This window comes from Felis catus, chromosome C2, assembly GCF_018350175.1.
Source record: "Felis catus isolate Fca126 chromosome C2, F.catus_Fca126_mat1.0, whole genome shotgun sequence".
NCBI lineage: Eukaryota > Metazoa > Chordata > Mammalia > Carnivora > Felidae > Felis > Felis catus.
The window spans coordinates 27,557,233-27,577,115 of NC_058376.1; the positions used below are offsets into that span (position 1 = coordinate 27,557,233).

The window sequence follows — 19,883 nt, forward strand, 5'->3', positions numbered from 1 at the left end:
TATGTGCCTCTACCACATAGAAAGGACCAGAGGGAGCAATATCCTAGTGTTTACTTTGGATAAATCATTCAGATTTTATGAGTCCTTGCATAGATCCATTCCCTGTGTCAGAACCAGCCATGTGTCCCTAAGGGGGTTTCACAGCCCTGCAGGTGCTGCCTGTCCATAGGCAGGAAGGTCAATATACAAGACTACTTATATGAAGCATTTGACATACTCTATGGTCAGTAAGCTGTGAATCCTAGGATATATTCAAGAGCTAGTTATTAATGATCCTAACTGTAGACTCACTTCTGATGCCTCTCTTTCTCTCTCTCTCTCTCTCTCTCTCTCTCTCTCTCTCTCTCTGGGGATTAATGAGGGATAAATCTAGGTGGGTACACAAATGGAATCAAACGCTTAATCTGGATGGTGGTGAGATATCCAAAAAAAGAAGCAATTTTGTTAGAAATATTCAGATAATGAAGAATAAACTATATTATATACACAAAAGTTATTTTTCCAGAAGGATCTGTGGTTTACAAGGTGTTGTAACATCTGGATATTTATTTTCTAACTCCTCTCTGTCATAAAGCCAAAAAACCTAAATAGATATATCAAGACGTAACAAATAAGGCTCTACTCAAGACTTTCCTTCCCACATGATGCTAACTTCCATTCTTACCCATCGCACCAACCACTTAATGCAACCAGTCTATCAGTTCCTTATCTGGAGTCTTGGACATCTAACAGTGGATATTGATTAGTAAGTGAAATGAAAAATTTTGTAAAAGACGTGGAGTTTCATGAGGTCCGTGAAAGTGATTTTGAAGGACTGATTTTAGTATATGCACAGAAACTGACAATGAAAATTTAGCTGGTTTACTCTAGTTAATAATCGGGGGAAAAATTGACTCGAAAGAAAATGACTAAGCATCAAAAGCTTAAGACAGGATTAGGGGAAAGAGGATTTATGAAACTTCTATTTTTTTTTTTCTGAAAATATTATCAAATAGCTTTTTTCAATGCAGACACTTGTTTTCAGTTTCCTTATCTGTACATGGAGAGGAGGCTTCCTTATCAAATGAAGTAAGAGTAAAAATTTACTTCCTATCGTACATAGAGGTTCACTCAACCAGTGATCCGTAACATAAAACAAGGTGGAGGGGGACCTGGGTGGCTCAGTCAGTTAAACATATGACATTTGATTTTGGCTTGGTCGTGGTCTCACAGTTCGTGAGTTCAAGCCCCGCATTGGTCTCTGTGCTGACAGCGACGAGCCTGCTTGGGACTGTCATTCTCTCCCTCTCTCTCTCTCTGCCCTTCTCCTACTCTCTTTCTCTCAAAATAAACAAACTAAAAAAAAAATGTTGAGAGAAGATATCAGAATATTAAGGGAAAGGTTGAGCGAACAAGGGATAGGTAGTTTGAAAACCATATTTAGTATGATATGTATTTGAAATTTTGCATAGCAAACAAAAAATATTTTGTATTATCAGAATAGTATGTAATAGAAACCACAGAAAATAAAGCTTATGAAATCTTCATAAGTGGAAATATGCATATAATACTGTGATTTTAAGAAGGTTTATCATAATTAAAGAGAAGGAAAATTTGAGAATTTTATTCTAAGATACATATGTAAACAGGCAAAAATATTTTAAAGTTGAGAGAAAAAAAGTAAAATGTATTTGGTCATTTGAGGTTGGACCAAGCTATTCACTCCTGTCGTTTCCTCTAATAAGATGATAAATAAGCTGATTCAAAGGTGGTGGATCTATTTTGACCTTCTCTCCCCTCCTACCTGGATACAGACCTAGCCTCCAAAATTGACTCCTTTATTTGATGAACAAGGATGGCCAGGGAAAGCAAACACACACATAACCTCTTTGCAAGCTCAATCTATGTTTCTATGTTCCTATGAAGAAACCCTAGTGTTTAAGGCAAGTCGTGTATTTACATTGGTCTTAACTATATTTATAAAAGCAAAGCAAAGTTCCCCCCCTTGATCCTATAACTCATTCTGAGTTCTGGGACGTTCGTATAAAGGTCAGCTGTCATAATTGTTCATTTATATGGGAAAATATTTTAACATTTTTATTGAATTCTTAGGATTCCTGATACAGGGATATATAATTTCTTTTTCTTTTCTTTTTTTTTTTTTTTTTTTTTTTTTTTTTTTGCTAAATGCTATAGACAGGCTAGGAAACAGTACAGGATTTAAGCAACAGAACTAAGCTAGACCAGACTTTAGAGATCATCCAGTTTGTTCATTTTTATAAATACAGAAACCAAGGCTCAGGAAACGAGAGTCCCAAGCTCATGCTAACACAGCAATGCTACAAAGTAAAAGCAAAGACTGTAGGATTTACAACCCTAGGCATCTGCACTTAAATCATTACTCCACCATTGAGAAGTGTGAGATGCTGGGCATATCATCCCATCCCAAAGGAAGATATTTTAATGTGACTAAAGTTAAGTCATTTATCCATCTAGAAGATTAGAGCAATAATACCTAGTTTTCAGGATTATTGATAGAAATGTAGATAATATTTAAAACTGTTTTGGAAATGTTAACTGCTATTTTTACTTACTAGGCAAAATTCTAAAAATATTGAATCTCAGCCTTTTGCTCCAAGAGTATGATGTCAGTATGAGCTTTAAAAGTCTGATTCATATTTTTCAAGTCCTTTTAGTAAAAACCTATTTCTTGATAATGTCCTCCAACAATGTCATAATTAGGCCAAGATCATTGTTTGACATAGAATGGGTCTTAACAGTACAGTCAGAATGCTCCAGGACAAATTATGCAAATAATTCAGGAAATGCGGTATGCTATGGCTCTAAACTAGAGAAGCAGTTTATGAACATCCAAAAAGTTTTGAAAAATCCTGCAGGAAAAACAAAATCTGCATATACTAGCTTAACCAGTTTCTTTGCACACTCAAAAAGTAATATCTACTAGTATCTCCACAAACTCGTGTTACCTGGACAACCTCCTTCCCAAAAAATAACTTACAACAGTGGTGCTGAAGGCACAAGTTAACTAAAATAATATGGATAACTGCAAAATAATGGCTTTAATTCCTTCTAAGTGTTGAGTATGTAACATATCAAGTCAATTGACTTATTTCTACTTTGAATATTTCACAACAGGGCTCGGGGGTAGGGGTAGGAGCCTAGGGGGAGTCTGCCTGTGGGTTCTGAGTTATACCCTGGGGTTGAACATTATTAGTGTGCTAAATGACACTAAATTGCTTACATCAAAATGGTTCTATTTATTATGTGAATCTCAACCTCAATACATTATCTTTGCAAATTTCACAAATGCATAAAAACTTCAAAGTATTAAAAGCTAAGTAGTTCAAGTGTTGTGTGAGAAATCTACAAAGTTTCACAGATTTAAAACGTGTATTGTCACAAATATCAAATCATTATGTTGTACACCTGAAAGTAATATAACGCTATGTTGATTAGACTTCAATTTTAATTACCAAATCAAAGGGCAAGTTTTCTAAATGGTCCCTAAAAAGACTGTATTTTATTTTATAAAAATAAAAATCAATATTTCTTTTAAGCCCTCAAATTGCAGAAGCTTTACAATAAAGTCAACACTAGAGGGGAAAAAAGGTATTTTCTACAGGTAGCTAATATTTTACAGGCAGATTACAAACCATCACAAAACACATATTGACAGAGATTGACTGTGGCAGCCGTAACTTAATCTCAGCAGTCGTGATCTCAAACCTCTTGAGTCTCACTTCATGGTTTATGATATAGTTACATCACAATCCCTCAATAGAATTACAGCTTTGTCACTAATCTCTCCCTATCAGTTATCCTGTAAGGAAGGAAGCTGCGAGGCACCACTAGAAAGAGGCAATGGCATGAATGATTGCATTCAGTCTCTTTCCACAACAATATCTGTAAGTCTGGGAGTGATAAATGGCACCCAAGTTATAAACGAGCAACAAGGTCAGTAGCACCAAGCAGCCAAGAGTTCAAAGAAAAGTCACAATTCTGACGGGTTCAAGAAAAGGCCACATACTGCCGGCGTGCAGATAAATCCTCAGAGATGCCTTACTGCAATTACAAAACAGAATTAGAAAAGCCTGTTATGGAGGAACTAAGATTTTTGTCCAGTAATTGAACGAAGACTTTTATTAGCATAAAAGTCATTGTTTTTATGGAAAAAAATGATGGATTGAATAACATTCCATGACCAGTCAAGAATCTTGGTGGAAAATCTCTTCAAATCATTCAATAATTCTTTGACACTGAAATATATGTAACTGAACAGCACTAATTTTCTTCTTGGTCTCTTCTCCTTAATCTCTTAAAGATATCTATAGAGTCCAGAAGAGACATGGCCTCTCTAGAATTGTTTTAGGCTGTGTCTACATCTCTTTGTACACATCCTTAGATGAAGGTGATTTTTCCTTATAAATTATAATATGCAAATCTTCTAACAATATCACAAATAAAAACTACTCACAGAATGTTTTAGTGTAAAGTCACCTGAGAAATCTTGTTTGACCCTTTATGTAATAGAGACCCAGAAATGTTGAGGGTCTTTCCCAAGGTCACGTCACTGGTAACTGGCAGATTAGGGTTAAAATCATTGAGTTCCTGGGGGTACTTGGGTGGCTCAGTCAGTTAAGCGTCAGGCTCTTGATCTCAGCTCAGGTCTTGTTCTCAGGGTTGTGAATTTGTCCCTGCATTGGCCCCTCATTGGGCTCCGTGCTGGGCATGAAGCCCACTTAAGAAAAAAGTCATTGAGTTCCTGATGTCTACTTCTATATTCTTTCTACTTAATAAAAGTTCCAATAGCTCAAATAGATAGTTACTGTAGTGTCAAGGTCTCTCATTGGATGTGCTATAGTCCTCAAACTTTTATGCTCTATAGATTTGTAATAGATTTCAATAATCTTTGCTATATGTCATTTATTTGTTCATAAGGATCAAGACAAATTATACTGTATCTGAAAATGTGTTAGCCTGCTGTGATGCAAGGCTGAAAAAGAATACAAGAAGAGACAGTCTCTAAAATCTCTACTACTCCTCAGAGAAAGAGGCCTTAAAATGAATAGTCTTGAAGATATTGAAAGAGCTTCTCTCCATTTTCACTCCATTTCCTCATGAGGAGACTCACCATACTTCTGTGATGGTCATGGAGATTTCCCTTCTTATTTTGAACAGCCATGCTTAAATTAGGATATTTTAATGTTTTTATAAAATAGAACAAAAATAAAGGATAAACAAGGAAAAATTTTGCATCCCTCCTATCTCTCATGAGTGATTAACATCAGGGTTATGATTTTCACAATGCCTTTCCCTGAAGCAACAGAATATAGAATGTTAAAAAGCCACTCATTGCATCAAGCAATGGAAAGTTAAGGCCCATTTTGTATATGTGTACTTTTAAGATTCAAGATGATTTTACAAAATTTTAATAAGACACTAACCAATGAAAAAATATATACTATATTTTCAACAGTGGATAAAACTGTAAATTAGGGCTAATCAAAGGACATGGGAGCTCTTATTATCCAAATTAGGGGACAACCCAAGAATGACTTACTTATCTTTAAAGGCTATTTTTATATGCAGTTATTTTGTGCATGTCTAATGTTCTGGAAATACTTCAAAGTGAGTATTAAATTTTTCTCATGAAGCTTTGAAGATTTATTTGCTCCATTGTGTCCCATAACTGCCTCTACAACACTTTCCAACTCACCGTGAGAGCACCTCTCTGCCTGGCGTGTGATCAGGCCCAAAGAATTTCTGCAAACTTGCTGACTCACACCTCTCCTGAATATGTGTAATAATGGTTTTGCTTCAAAAGTATCTCTTTTCTTGCTATGCTAAACTTGAAAAACATAAGATGAGTATTTCAATCAAGTACATAATTAACAAGTCTAGAACATGAAAGTGAAAAAATTTTAATGGATAATGAAAAACTTGGGCAATCAATAGAAAGCCACACAGCTTCAAATACATATGACAATTATGAACAGTTGTGCTTGGATGGGACAGTAAGATCAATAGAAAATGCAACCGCTGATGTGTTCTGTGTCCTCTAGATTCTAGAAAAATTACAGTCCAAGGCAAATCCTTCTACAACCACTTCAAAGAATGTCTGAATTCTTTCTTTGTGCTGGAATGTTCTAATTATTATGGCTAGAAAAACCAAGTTGCAGGATAATTAATCACCTCCTCCATCAGGATCAGACTAAAATAAAACAGACCTCAAGTGCCCCAGGACTTCTCTTGGCACCTTTTCTTTAATTTGAGTAGGTTCCTTCATGAATATGCAAAATACAGAATTAACCATAATTTCTTTAGTCCAAGAAATAAATTGCTCCTGCTAATTTATCATGCAAGCAATGCTGTGTGTACTGCTTTGCTCCTCTTTGGCTGTGGGAGTCCAGAGAAGCTGTCCCCCCCTCCTCACTCAGTGCCACAGTAAACGCTTCCTTTAGTCCTTGCTAAGCTAGAAAAATCTACGCTCCTTTTTCAAGGGTGGGGGACATCACAAACAGAGACATACCGGACAAAGCACTTTTCAATTTCATTAAGACTGGTATTGTAATGAGCACATTAAAGCATAAACATTGTTGGCAATCGTCTGGAGCCAAGAGACTTTTTTTAAACCTGTGGTGGATTTTATTGTTGTTATAATGGTTTTTACCATAATGAAATTTAATGCATTACCAGGAAAAAGCCATGCCCTGTGGTAGGGCGCTGCTTATATTTCGAAACACGTTAGTGTGAAACTACAGTGAGATCTAATAATAGAAATGAACTTACCTAAAGATGTATTGATTTTTATATTAGGTCATGTTGAGAATTTACAAAGAACATCTAGTCCATGAGAAAACAAATCCTCTTGAGAATAGCATTGATTGCAAGAAGGGTAATATTAGAAAAATGGAAATCCTCTCCTCCTGAAATGGTGTGCATTCATATAATGGATTAAGTGCACTAGGTAGTTTAAGAAAGGTCATCTTTCAGATAAATGATAAATTTGATAAATTTCAGTAGATTTAATCACCCCCTGAGATTTGATCAAAGCAACAATGGGCTGAATAATAATATCCCTCTCACCCATATAATTTGTTTATTAAAAACACCTCACCCACATAATTTGCTTATTTATTCCAACTTCTGAAATTATAAATATTATTTCTATTATCATGACCTATTCAGTAAAATTCCACACAAAATAAATGTCTATCATTTAAATACACACTTCAATCATTGGATGGTTTCAAAGAAGGTAAGATTGGCTCTTAGGCAAAAATGCCCAAAAAGAGAAGGAACAGACCGTTAAGGCAATATTCGATTCTATCTTTTACAAAACTAGAGATCCTCCCTAGGACCTAAGAGACTAGAGAGGGAGGGTTACTTTCTTATGCCCACATTATTAGAAAGTTGGAACCAGGATTTAACTGTTTATACCTATATATTTAAAAAACATTTTGCTAATAGTGTTCTTCAGAACAGCATACATCTGCATTTTTGTCATTCTAGTTTATGTTGTGTATCCACATACTCGATTATGTTCTTAATGTATTTTGTTTTGAAGTATTAGGTTACAGTTTTCATTTCTTTGTGGGCATGCCTCTGGACTGTTTTCCTAATCTGTAGGGATGTTCTGCTGTTCCTTACTGTCCTTTTTCCAATATTAAATTGGTATGAGACTCAACTCGCTTTTTCTGTTGCTCAATTTTAAGTAAAAAACCCTTTCAGGTCCTTTTTGAAAGAAGGGATGAACCAAGTTCATGGCTCTAGAGCTCCCTCTTTTGTTGTTTTCACAAAGTGATGAAAACAACATGGAGTCCTACCTTCTGAGAATGGTTTCCTTTGCTTTCCTTTCATAATTTTACCTAGACGAGGAAGGCGAACTACAGCTGATAGATGAAATGTGGACCTCTGGCCTGTTTGTTGTACTGCTTTCTAGCTAAGAATTTTTTTCACATTTTCAAAATATTGTTTAGAAAAATAGAAAAGAAAAAGAGGAAGGAAGAAAGGAAGGGAGGTAGATGATCCAACAGAGACTATATATGTCCCACAATAAAGCTTGGAAATTTACTATCTGGCCCTTTTTTTCCCACATTCTGAGTCCTGGATGAACATTTTCCTTTGGAACTTGTTATCAATGTTTTGAGTTTGGATTCTATTACCAGAATTTTCTCCTGGTTCAAGACTGACTTGGCAAAAAGCTTCCATCTTTTAGTATCAAGAATTCTTGGGGGTGCCCGGGTGATTCAGTTGGTTAAACGACCAATTTTTGATTTCGGCTCAGGTCATGATTCTGAGAAATTCTGAGAAACCCCTCCAGTTTTGCTGTTTTCAGATTGCCCCACTTTTTGGTTGGTTTTCTGTCCCTGTATCTGTGGAAAGATTCAGAGAGAGTTGAAGGTTAGGGCAGTGCTTCCCTCTTTCCAAAATCTCAAGTTAAACTTTTTTTTAACTGAATGATGAAGAGGATCTGGAAAGATTAAGAATATTCTGCATTCCCTTTATGAAGTGGAATGATTTTTTTTCAAAAAAATTTTTAATGTGTATTCATTTTTGAGAGACAGATATAGACAGAGCATGATCAGGGGAATGGCAAAGAGAGAGGGAGACACAGAATCTAAAGCAGGATCCAGGCTCTGAGCTGTGAGCACAGAGCCTGATGTGGGGCTTGAACCCAAGGACCGTGAGATCATGACCTGAGCTAAAGTCGGATGCTCAACCAACTGAGCCACCCAGGCACCCCATGGAATGTGATTTTTTAGAGGACCAAGTATGTGTCTAATAAATGTTTATTAGTTTGGTTATTGTTTCTTTCTTACTTACCTTTAATAAAATATTCAACTATTTTTATATGTTAATAAAACTGATCAAATAATTACATTTCAATTTATATACCAGTCTACAATAAAATCATATTCTGCTCAGAGATAGCATAGTATTTCTACTGGATTAATTCTATGTCTCATCTAATAATGAATTCTACAGTCTCAGGGAGTTTAAGCTACTTTACTCTTTGTGTCAGATTTCCTTCCCAAGGATGAAGGATGGAAGCATAGTATGAACCATCATAATTAAACCTATTCTATGGGCATGATGGAGTCTGGTGGAGTCAATTATTATATTGGACCCATCTACAGGTAACTATACAGAATTCTGCACAAAGTATAAACAGTAGCTCTGAGGAGACCCTGGAGAGCTAGCGAGAGCAGCAAGAAATTGGGGGGCATTTGACTCTTTTATGAAAGAAAGGAGCTATACCAGGTAAAATCCTTGTTTACTAGTTTTTCACTGAGGATGTCCAGGCCACAGCTGCGGGAGGGGGTGAAGGATGCTGACACTCAAGCCAAGGCTCACATCTACTGACTGAGAAGTCAGAGAATGAAGTTTGGCTGCTAAGTGGCTGAACACTGAAAGCAGAAAAATCAAAGCCGAAGACCACAGCAGGGGAGGCCTCAAAACTGCCGATAGACTTCACCGAAAATCTTGGCTGATGCCTGGGTATAGCCCCGCGGGGGGAGATGGGGAACTGCTGGTTTGCAACCTCAGAGAGCTCCCCGGGTGAAATTTGAAACTGGCGGCAAGATGGAGGGCAGAGAGAGACCCAAGAGAGTGACAGCAACTCCAGATTGGAAACTGGCAGGTTTAAAAACAGCAAGGGAACTTACCAGGCTTCTCTCTTGGGTGGCTGCAAGATGAGTTGGTGTTGGCACCATGCGCCCGGATCTTGAATTTACGTAGAAGCTGTAACGGGAATCAGTCACTTATATCTTCCAGAAGATCTCAACACATTACCCTCTCAAGGCTGTGTCCTTGAGGGGGCTCCTAGTGTGAGAAGAGTAAGCGAAACCCACATTCCAAGGCCAGTGGAGGGGTAAGGAGCCTCCCATTGCCAGGGTCCAGCTCTCAGGTCAACCAGCGGTCATGTTCCCTCCATGGCCTCTTCCACCAGGAACTTCAAGGTTTTGCATCAAATGCAACAGGGAGGAAAGGCCAAAAGAACAAAGCAGTTTCAGTAGCTGTTCATTTCAGGGAAGACAGAGTTTAGAGTTTAAACCCAGGCAAATTAACTAACTACTGGCTACGACAAAAATCACCACTCTTCAAGGTTATAAAATCCAGAGTCTCTCAGGGGAAAAAGCAGACAATAGACCAACCCCTCACCTGAATAACCCAAATGTTGGAATAGCAGAAAAGCATTTTAAACACCTATTATAAATATGCACAATGACTTAAGGAAAAAATACAGACACAGTCAATGAATGCAGGAAATATATAGCGGAGAAAGGGAAAATCTAAAAAAAAAAAAAAAAAAAAAGAATAAAATGGAGTATCTAGGACCAAAAAGTAAAATATTTTAAATGAGAAAGGACCTGGATGAATTTAACAACCAATTGGAAATGACATAAAAATTATTATAATTATATAATGCATTAAATTATAAAATTAATAAACTTGGTATATAAAATAATTAGTATAAATATATAATTAGTATAAATCACAATTGTTAAGTTGTAAATTATTAATCATAACAATATATTTATAACATGTTATAATTACATTATTATTAATATACTCACATGTGCTAAAATAGAAACATTAATGATGAAAATTGCCAACTACTATCAAAGTTTGTTGCTAAACACCAGGTCCTGGCATGAATGTTGCCTGGAACTCTCTCTTTTTCATATCAACTGTGGATGAGGCCATGTTAATAAGTGTTCACAAGTCAGATAAAAGAACAAGCTGCAAGTTCAGACATTCTCTTTTATATCATCGTTTTTCTGCCAAGCCTTATACAATTTGAATTTTATGTAAAATAAAAACAATCTGTTTTTAGATTCAATCACAAACAAATCTCGCTACTCTATTAATATTATTAAGACCAAAGAATCAGATTTTAATCACCATAATATTCAAGACATTTCTCATGATTGTAATTTGCGTTCTAGGTTACATTAAAAAGAATCTCCTTTTGTATTCAGTCATGAACAAATCTCACGCGTTTATCAACATTATTAAAACCAAAGAATTGGGTTTTAATCCCCAGAACATCCAAGAAATTCCTCATAACTTATTTTTTTAAGAAATAAAAGAAAACAAATCATACAAAGACATGAAATTTATGCATCCTACAATCTATACACTACTCCTCAAGTGAAAATAAACTGCATTGTTATTGAGCACATTCCATGTATCAGGCATAATAGGAAAGCAATTTATGTGTATCATTATTTAATGTATCTGTGTACTCTGTGCGAAGCACTGTGCTGGATACTACAGAAAAAAAGGAGACAGGTCTTCATTCTGTAAGGAGTTTGCACATTAATAAGGGAAACACACATGAGTTAAGTTACACCTGAATGAGATCTATGCATTTACTAGTGCAAAGTTGCAAATATACTTGGCTATTCAGAAAGAGAAAACATTTTCCCCTTATCCCTATCTGGCTTACATCATTTTCTTCAGAATCTCCATTATAGTGCTATTCCTACATCACAGTATTTCTCAGGTTTATTTAGTTTTGAGAGAGAGAAAGAGATAGAGTAGGGAAGGTGTAGAGAGAGGAGGAGACAGAGAATCAAAGCAGGTTCCACGCTGTCAGCACAAAGCTGGATGTGGGGCCTGAACCCACCAACTGTGAGATCATGACCTGAGGTGAAGTCAGATGCTCAGCCTACTGAGCCATCCATATGTCTGTCCCTCAGGATGCACTTTAATTGTGTACCTGCCTTGCTCTGAGAGGCCAAGACTGAGCCATCACCTCTCTTTGCCTCTCAGAACCTGGGAAGTCCTTGAGTAGTCCATTATACAGTAAATGTTTCATTAAAGGAGGAATAAATAAATGAGTGGTAACTTTAAAATTGCTTTTTATCGGGGCACCTGGGTGGCTCAGTTGGTTAGGTGTCTGACTTCAGCTCGGGTTATGATGTCATGGTTCGTGGGTTTGAGAGCCCCCGTGTTGGGCTCTGGGCTGACAGTTCAGAGCCTGCAGCCTGCTTCAGATTCTGTCTCCTGCTCTCACTGCCCCTTCCCCACTTGTGTTCTGTCTCTCTGTCTCTAAAATAAATAAACATAAAAAAAAGTTTTTTAATGACTTTTTATTGTAAACACTGATTTAACAAAAGAGGACCACCATAACCATAGAAATTACAAGGTTATAGAGGAGGACGGGACCCAAAAATATCAATCCTTTTATTTTCTCAACCTGAATCCAACAATCCTCTCTTAAAGCATTTTAAATATCTAAATTATTTTAAATATAAATGCTGCAAAGGGTAATCTATAATATATTTTGGTATTATATGCCAAGTCATTAAGTATTTGGATTAGTACTTAATCTAAATTCTACTCAGAAAAGTTCTGATCTTTACTCCATAATAGAAATAGGAAGCTATCATGTGATGAAAGTCTTTTTCTTATAAGGGTTCCATGTCTTCCTTGGAATTTAAAATAATAACAAAGTTTTTGCATTTTTCCCACTTTTTCTTTTTCTTTTTTTTGAAAAATATAGACTATTTTAGAGCAGTTTATAGCAAAATTGGGCAGACGGTACAGAGGTTCTTCATATGCTCCCTACCCCACATACACACAGCTTCCCCCACTATCAAAATCCTGCACCAGAATGGTACATTTGTTAGAACTGATGAGCACACATTGACGCATTGTCACCCAAAGTCCACAGTTTACATTAGGATTCACTCTTTGTGTGATACATTCCATAGGTTTTGACAAACATATCACATGTATCTACAAATATCATTTCATACAGAATAGTTTCACTGCCCTAAAAATCCTCTGTGTTCCCCCATTCATCCTTCCCTCCCGCAAACCCTTGGCAACCACCAATCTTTTTGTTTTTTATAGAGAGATTTTATTTTTTTTAGAGAAGTTTCAGGTTCCAAAATTGAGTGGAAGGTACAGAGATGTCTCCTATATCCCTTGTCCCCATGCACTCAGTTTTTCTCTTTAATCATTTCCATTACAAAGAGAGGTGAGAGCAGAACCAGCAGCCAAATGTCATTCTAAATCACATGGTTTTCCCTTTATTTTATAGCAAATCACTTCTCTAAACATAGTTCTCACTGTAACAGGCTGGGTGGGTGGTGAGGGGAGATATCTGGAAATTGGGGATAAACAAATCCTTTTAAATTATAATGTTGTACCCTGAGGTGTCTTTCTTAAACTTTGTCCTCTGAGATAACACACTGTAAAAAAACAAATTAAAATGGGGGGTTTTATCTTAATTAGGCATACTCCATGCATCATTAAGTAATGCTGTTTTTTCAAGATGCTTATATTTAGAAGATTGGATACTATCTGTAGTTCTACTGTTTCCTTCTGGAAAAAAAAAAAAAAAAAACTACCAAAGATAGGAGACTTCACAGGTTGAAATATGTAATGAAAGATTACAGCCCAGTGACCATTCTCAATGTGAAAATGGAGGTGGAAATTTCAAAAAATACTGTTATTTTATGATTCATGTGGCTTTTCCATTTCTAATTGAAACTATCAAGTGATGATGTCGGTTTTATGGAAACTAATTTCTGGCTTATTAGTGAAATGATCCAGTAATTCAGTTTTCATCCTAGATAGTAAGGTTTCACATATCTACACACCCTTCACTCAGAGATCTGACCTTGAAATAACAGAATCACAGTGATTCCAGGAGACTGAATAGGCAAGGACAGCCACTTGCCCCTACACCCCCACCAACCCTGGCAGAAAAAACCTTACTTCTCATCTTCTTTACAAAACAGTCCCTAAAACTTTATAAGCTAATAATTTATACCTCCTTTAACTTGAAGCTAGTGAGGTTGGTTAGGTGATTGAAACAATACTCTTGATAAGATAATAATATGCTTGTCTGCTGGTAAAATGTCAAAGGACATTTACTAAAACAGTGAGGATCACAATTTTTTAATTCAAAAAACACAGCCAAGCAAAGTCCACTTTAGCCTTTGCTTAAGTTAACTATCTACATTGTTCACAGATGCAGTCAGACATTGTGTCCTTTATTGATGAAAAACAGGAAGTTCAAGTAATTTCACAGGAGAAATCTATACTGGAAGAGGTTCAGGGTATGCTTGTATGACAGAATAGATTTAGCTAACCACCTCATGTTTTCTATATCTGAAAAAAGGACAATAACTGATTTTAATGATTAGCATGAAAAATAGAAGTTACATTGTTTTGTGGGATATAGAGAGGGAGTTTTAAAACATCAAGGGGAGAAAGGTTATCCACTAAGGAAATCTAAATGATGCTAATATTTACAGGGTCAGCCAGGGAATACTAGCAGTTTTTAGAGCTAGAATGTGTGCCCTTACTTATCAAGTCCTCTCCTGAAATTTTAATTATCAATTACATCTCATTTCTCCAATGAATGAAGTTATTTTGAGTAAAGATCAATTCCAAAGTGAATAAAAATATAAACCCCAAATTGAATAAAAGTGAACTCCTATAGCACAGTGACCTAAACTTTTAAAAAGTTAAGAATTCTTTAAAACAAAATTTTAAATCACTTGTCCCAACTTTGAACCTGTTAAAATACTATGCTAAAACACTCTTTTCCTGCATTGCCTATCAAATTATTGTACATGTCATTATTTACTGGATAATGTGAAAGGTGTCAAATAAAATTCTTAACACTAAAATTAAGTTGCAGTACAGCAGGGCCCAAATATAATCTTTATCTCTGAGACCTGCTTCAACAACAGAATACAACCTTTTTTAGCTGTGTCTACTCCTTTTTACCCTATCCCACCACCCCACATCCATTATGTCCCATTTCTGCCTCACCTATCATCTAGATGCATTCACTTACAAATGTACTTCCTTCACTTTCACTCCTGAAATCAAACACTCCTGCATGTTTAAACAGTTTCCATAAACTCTCTCTTCTCATCCTGGCTCACCCCTGAATATGCCATTTTCTCCATAAAAATTTTATAATTAGAAAAGCCACTGTAATCCAGGTAATCTAGGGCTCTATTCTATCCCTACACATGGAGTCGATAGAGACTTGGAGGGGAAACAGTTAAAAGGCATTGATCTTGTGATTCTTCAAACCATAAGCATATACTTCTCACCACACTCACAACATGGGTATTTGATGATGATGATGATGATGATGATAGTGATGTGAGCTGACCAGGAAAGAAAGGAGACACTTCTCCTCTACATGTCACTACATCCCAATGACAGATTAAGCTGTTCTTAATTTAGAGCTGTACAGAGTCCAAGAATGGGACTAAAAGTAGCAAATGCAACCTGAAACAGATTCATAGCTATAACATACCATGCATTTTCCTGGAATTCCCAAAAATATCCTGAAATAATGACTAAATCCCTGTTCTTGCATATTTTATAAGTACAGACTCTGTCAGGCACTTTCAAAGGATTTTCTCCTCCATCAGGTGTGCAGTAAAAATGGGGCTTTGGTCTCGTTGTGTGTTACATGGGGATATGAGGTTTACCACTTCAGGCTGCATGTCTCACACCGCGAGAATTACTTTCCTTCAAATAATCCACATGCGGTATTAAACTTATTTCCCTTTGAAATAAGCTAATCTCCAAGAATGACCCCAATAAATTTTCCCACTCTGTATGCACATGATACTCTTTGCATCAAGAAATGAATCTGAATTCCTGTCTTCTTGAATCTGGGCTGGTCTTGTCAGTAACCACAGCTAAACCACTGGCCAATAATATATAACAATAACAATTGCTAGCCACATGAGGACACCATCTTGGACATTCTGGTCCAGTCAAGCCTCCAGATACTGCAGATCCATCATGTGAAGCCGAAGAATCACACAATTGAGTCCAGTCAACCCAAAGAACTGTGAGAGCTAATAAAACTGGTTGCTGCTCTAAGCCACTATGTATACTGATCATTTATTATGCCGTAATAGATAATCCAAATACCTATTAACATAATTTTGAACTTATATCTTAGGAATTTAGTTTATTAAATGCATAAAAGAAATGCTGATGTAGGATTAAGTGGTTATTACACTCAGGAATGATGAATAAAACACTGAAGCCAAGAATTAGATTTAGCATCTCATTTACAGACATAGATGGACTTGCAAGTTATATAGCATTTAGGGGGAGAATGAAAGTTGATCCTAAACAGAAAAAGAGTCTTGATAAGGCCTTCCTAGGTTCTTCCTTCAAATTTACCAGAGTATGCCATTCCTCCTCCTCTGAGAGAATAAAGAAGAGTACACAGAGGCACAGGAATGTTATGATAATGACCCTGCCCTAGTATGAAAAATTACCAGAAGTAGAAAAGGTGCCGCCTTCTAATACTTACCTATTGTTCTTTGAGTGATATCACATAACAACATTAAGATAGACCAATAAACTGTCATTTTCAGTTGGATGTTGAAGGGCATAAAGGGGCTTTTCTCTGACTGTAATAACAAGAAAAACACAGATAAAAATTTAAAACCATACATTTTGACAGAGGAAGAGAAAAGCAGTTGATAACTGATTCCAAGAAAAACAAGGTAACCAGAGAGTTGCACCAGTATCAATGAGTTCTAGGACAAATTCCAGTAGCTAATATAGGTGTAGACAGCAGGGAGGGGGCAGAAAAACTATGTGGCCAAATTTGATGAAAACTATAAACTTATACAGCCAGCAAACTCAGAACACTCCAAAAACAAGACACACAAAGAAAAATATGCCAATGTAATGCATAATCAAACTCTGTAAAATGAGCTATAAAGTCTTAAAAGTAGCCGGTTCTGGGGCATCTGGGTGGCTCAGTCATTTGAGCATCCAACTTTGGCTCAGGTCATGATCTCATGGTTGGTTGGTGAATTCAAGCCCCATGTCAGGCTCTGTGCCAACAGCTCAGAGCCTGGAGCCTGCTTTGAATTCTATGTCTCCCTTTCTGACTGTCCCTCCTCCGCTTGTGCTCTGTCTCACTCTCAAAAATAAACATTAAAAAAAAAAAGTAGCCGGTTTAAAAAAAAAAAGACATTACATAGAGAGGAACAAAGTTAAAGATGACAACAGATTTAAATCAGTATTAATGGAGAAGACAGATTAGTGGACTTCAGATTAATCAGAAGACTGATTAATGGAGAATCAGTATTAATGTCAGAAGACAGTGGACCAATATCTTTAGGGTCCTGAAAGGTAAAACAGCCTAGAAATCTATATCCAGTGAGAACTGCTTTCAAAATCAAAGTCAAAGTAAAGACTTTTCAGATATAAAAATGCTGAAAAGTCTTTCTGTACTATAGATCTGTACTATAAGAAATATTAAAGAAGTCCTTCAGGCAGAAGAAAAATAATACCATGATGAAAATTCATAAACCCAAAAGAATGAAGAGCATTGAAAATGGTATGCAAATATAAAAGACTTGGTGTTGTTATTTAAATTTCTTCACAAAATAATTGAGTGTATAAAGACCTAAGTTTCTTGATAAATTGTTTAACATTGTTTAACAGGTCTTATCTATAGTCTGAGTCAAAGTAAAAGCTAATAATACCAATATCCTATAAAAAATTCATTTTGAAGGCTTAAATGACTAGTTTAGTTCATTAATTAGGAATGCAATTGTACTAGGAAAAAAAAAAAAACAACTGTCCCAAATCACAGTAGCTTAAATAGAGATTCAGTTATCTCATGTAACAAGTCTGTAGGTAGGTTAATCCTGGATTTAGACTGGCTACTCTAGGGCAACATCAAGAAAAGAGGCTCTTTCCATCTTTTTGTTCTTTCATCCTTATATGGTGAGATTTCTTTTCTTCAGGCATGTAGCCTCCTGCTAAAGGATTAAAAAGGCTACTGCAGTTCCAACAGTCATGCTTCCATTCTAGGCAATAAAAGGGGAAAAGAAGATAATATCAGATACGCCTCACACTTTCAACAAAATTTATCCCCAAATCCATCAATAGATTTTCCTTATACCTTATTTGCAGAAATTTGGTCACATGGTCGGCCTAGATACAATAGGGCCAGCTTGTGGAAAAGAGAGATAGGAATGCCATGTGTGGTATAGACCAATAATATTTTATGATGTGAGGCTGGAAACATTGGCATCCTCCACAAATTTTTTCTAGTAGCAAGGAACAAGATAGAAATGGATACTGAATGAGCCACTGTGTTTACTAGTCGGTGACTGCAAAGTACTCATGGTGAAAATACTTCATGCTAAAACTTACAGAAGAGAATAAAATATGGAGAGTTGCATGCTGTTTTTAATGTATGAGTGCCAACATTTTCACATTTCATTTCTTCAGTATATTGTGTAATAATTTCATGAAATCTATGAGATGTGGAAAAAAAATTTCCTAATGGGATGAAAACCAAAGGACCAGTTATAGAGTGGAAAGTTCCTACTAAAGAAATGTTTATCAGTTTCATAAAAGAAATTGCCTAGCCTGATGTCCAATGCTTCTAGTGACTATCTACCTGGGCAATCTACTCCAAATCTGGGATATGGACAGAAGTTATATTCTTTTTTTTTCTTTTTTATTGTTTATTTGACAGAGAGAGAGCGAGCAGAGGAGGGACAGATAGAGGAGACACAGAATCCAAAGCAGGCTCCAGGCTCTGAGCTTTCAGCACAGAGCCCAATGCAGGGCTCAAACTCGCGAACTGTGATATCATGACCTGAGCTTAAGTCAGACACCCAACCAACTGAGCCACTCAGGCACCCCTGGACAGCAGTTATATTCTTATAATTAACCAAGCAAAAATGTGGTAATGAGTCGATAGCTATGCATAAAATAAAATGTCTCTGTTTTTCTGGTAGAAGATAGAAACCCCTCTTAGTAGGAGTCATGAGATTGAATTATAAACACTATACAGAATAAATGAGGTTTACTCCTAAAGTACAAAGAGAAAAATGTGCTGTCATAAGATTGCCATGAGTCTCATCAACTCCAGAAACGCACTGACACTAACCACAGATGAGAAATCAACAGAGAGACAAAAGTAACCACCCCTCCCAACTTAACCAGCAGCAGGAAATCCCAGCATGACAGCCCTCAGGTGAAGCAAGTTTATTAAGAAGTAGGAAATGAAGTTCAGCCTGTCTCTATGACAACTTTTTTAAAAAAAGTTTTAATGTTTAATTAATTAATTAATGTTAAACATTAATTAAACATAATGTTAAACATATGTTAACATAACATAATGTTAAACATAAATTAAACATTAATTAACTAACATTAATTAATTAATGTTAATTAATTAATTAATTAATGTTAGTTAATTAATGTTTAATTTTTGAGAGAGAGAGAGAGAGAGAGAGAGAGAGGGAGGAAGGGGCAGAGAGAGAGGGAGACACAGAATCTGAAGCAGGCTCCAGGCTCTGAGTTGTCAGTACAGAGCCCGATGTGAGGCTCAAACTCATAGACCGTGAGATCATGACCTGAGCTGAAGTCAAATGCTAAACCGACTGAGACATCCAGGCATTCCTCTCTATGACAACTTTTAAAAGTCATTATATGAAAAAAAAACCACTCATTAATGAAGTGAAAGGAATCATATAGAAACAAAATTAAATGGGAAATCTTGCATCTCTCAATTTCATAATTACTTTTGTTTAAACCTCTTTAATTCTCAGGTGACTCCATGATTTGATATGTTCCATTTCTTTGGGAGCTTTTACATCTAATGGATGTCCAATGCTTCTAGTGACTATCTACCTGGGCAATCTACTCCAAATCTGGAATATGGACAGAAGTTATATTCTTTTTTTTTATTGTTTATTTATTTTGACAGAGAGACAGAGAGCGAGCAGGGGAGGGACAAATAGAGAAGGAGACACAGAATTTTACATCTAATGGAAAAGTATTTTTTAGGCAGCTAAATAATAGTACTAGAAAACAATGAATGAATAGGTTATATAACA

At 36.2% G+C, this 19,883-nt stretch overlaps 1 long non-coding RNA gene across 1 annotated transcript; it reads right to left on the bottom strand.

The window, feature by feature from the left end:
• Nucleotides 1-5,905: 5,905 nt before the first annotated feature.
• On the bottom strand, nt 5,906-10,226 carry LOC123379898. The gene is made up of 2 exons (XR_006584922.1): nt 9,669-10,226; nt 5,906-8,375 (listed from the first exon to the last, which is right to left on the bottom strand). It is a non-coding gene; the product is annotated as an uncharacterized LOC123379898 (long non-coding RNA).
• Nucleotides 10,227-19,883: the final 9,657 nt, after the last annotated feature.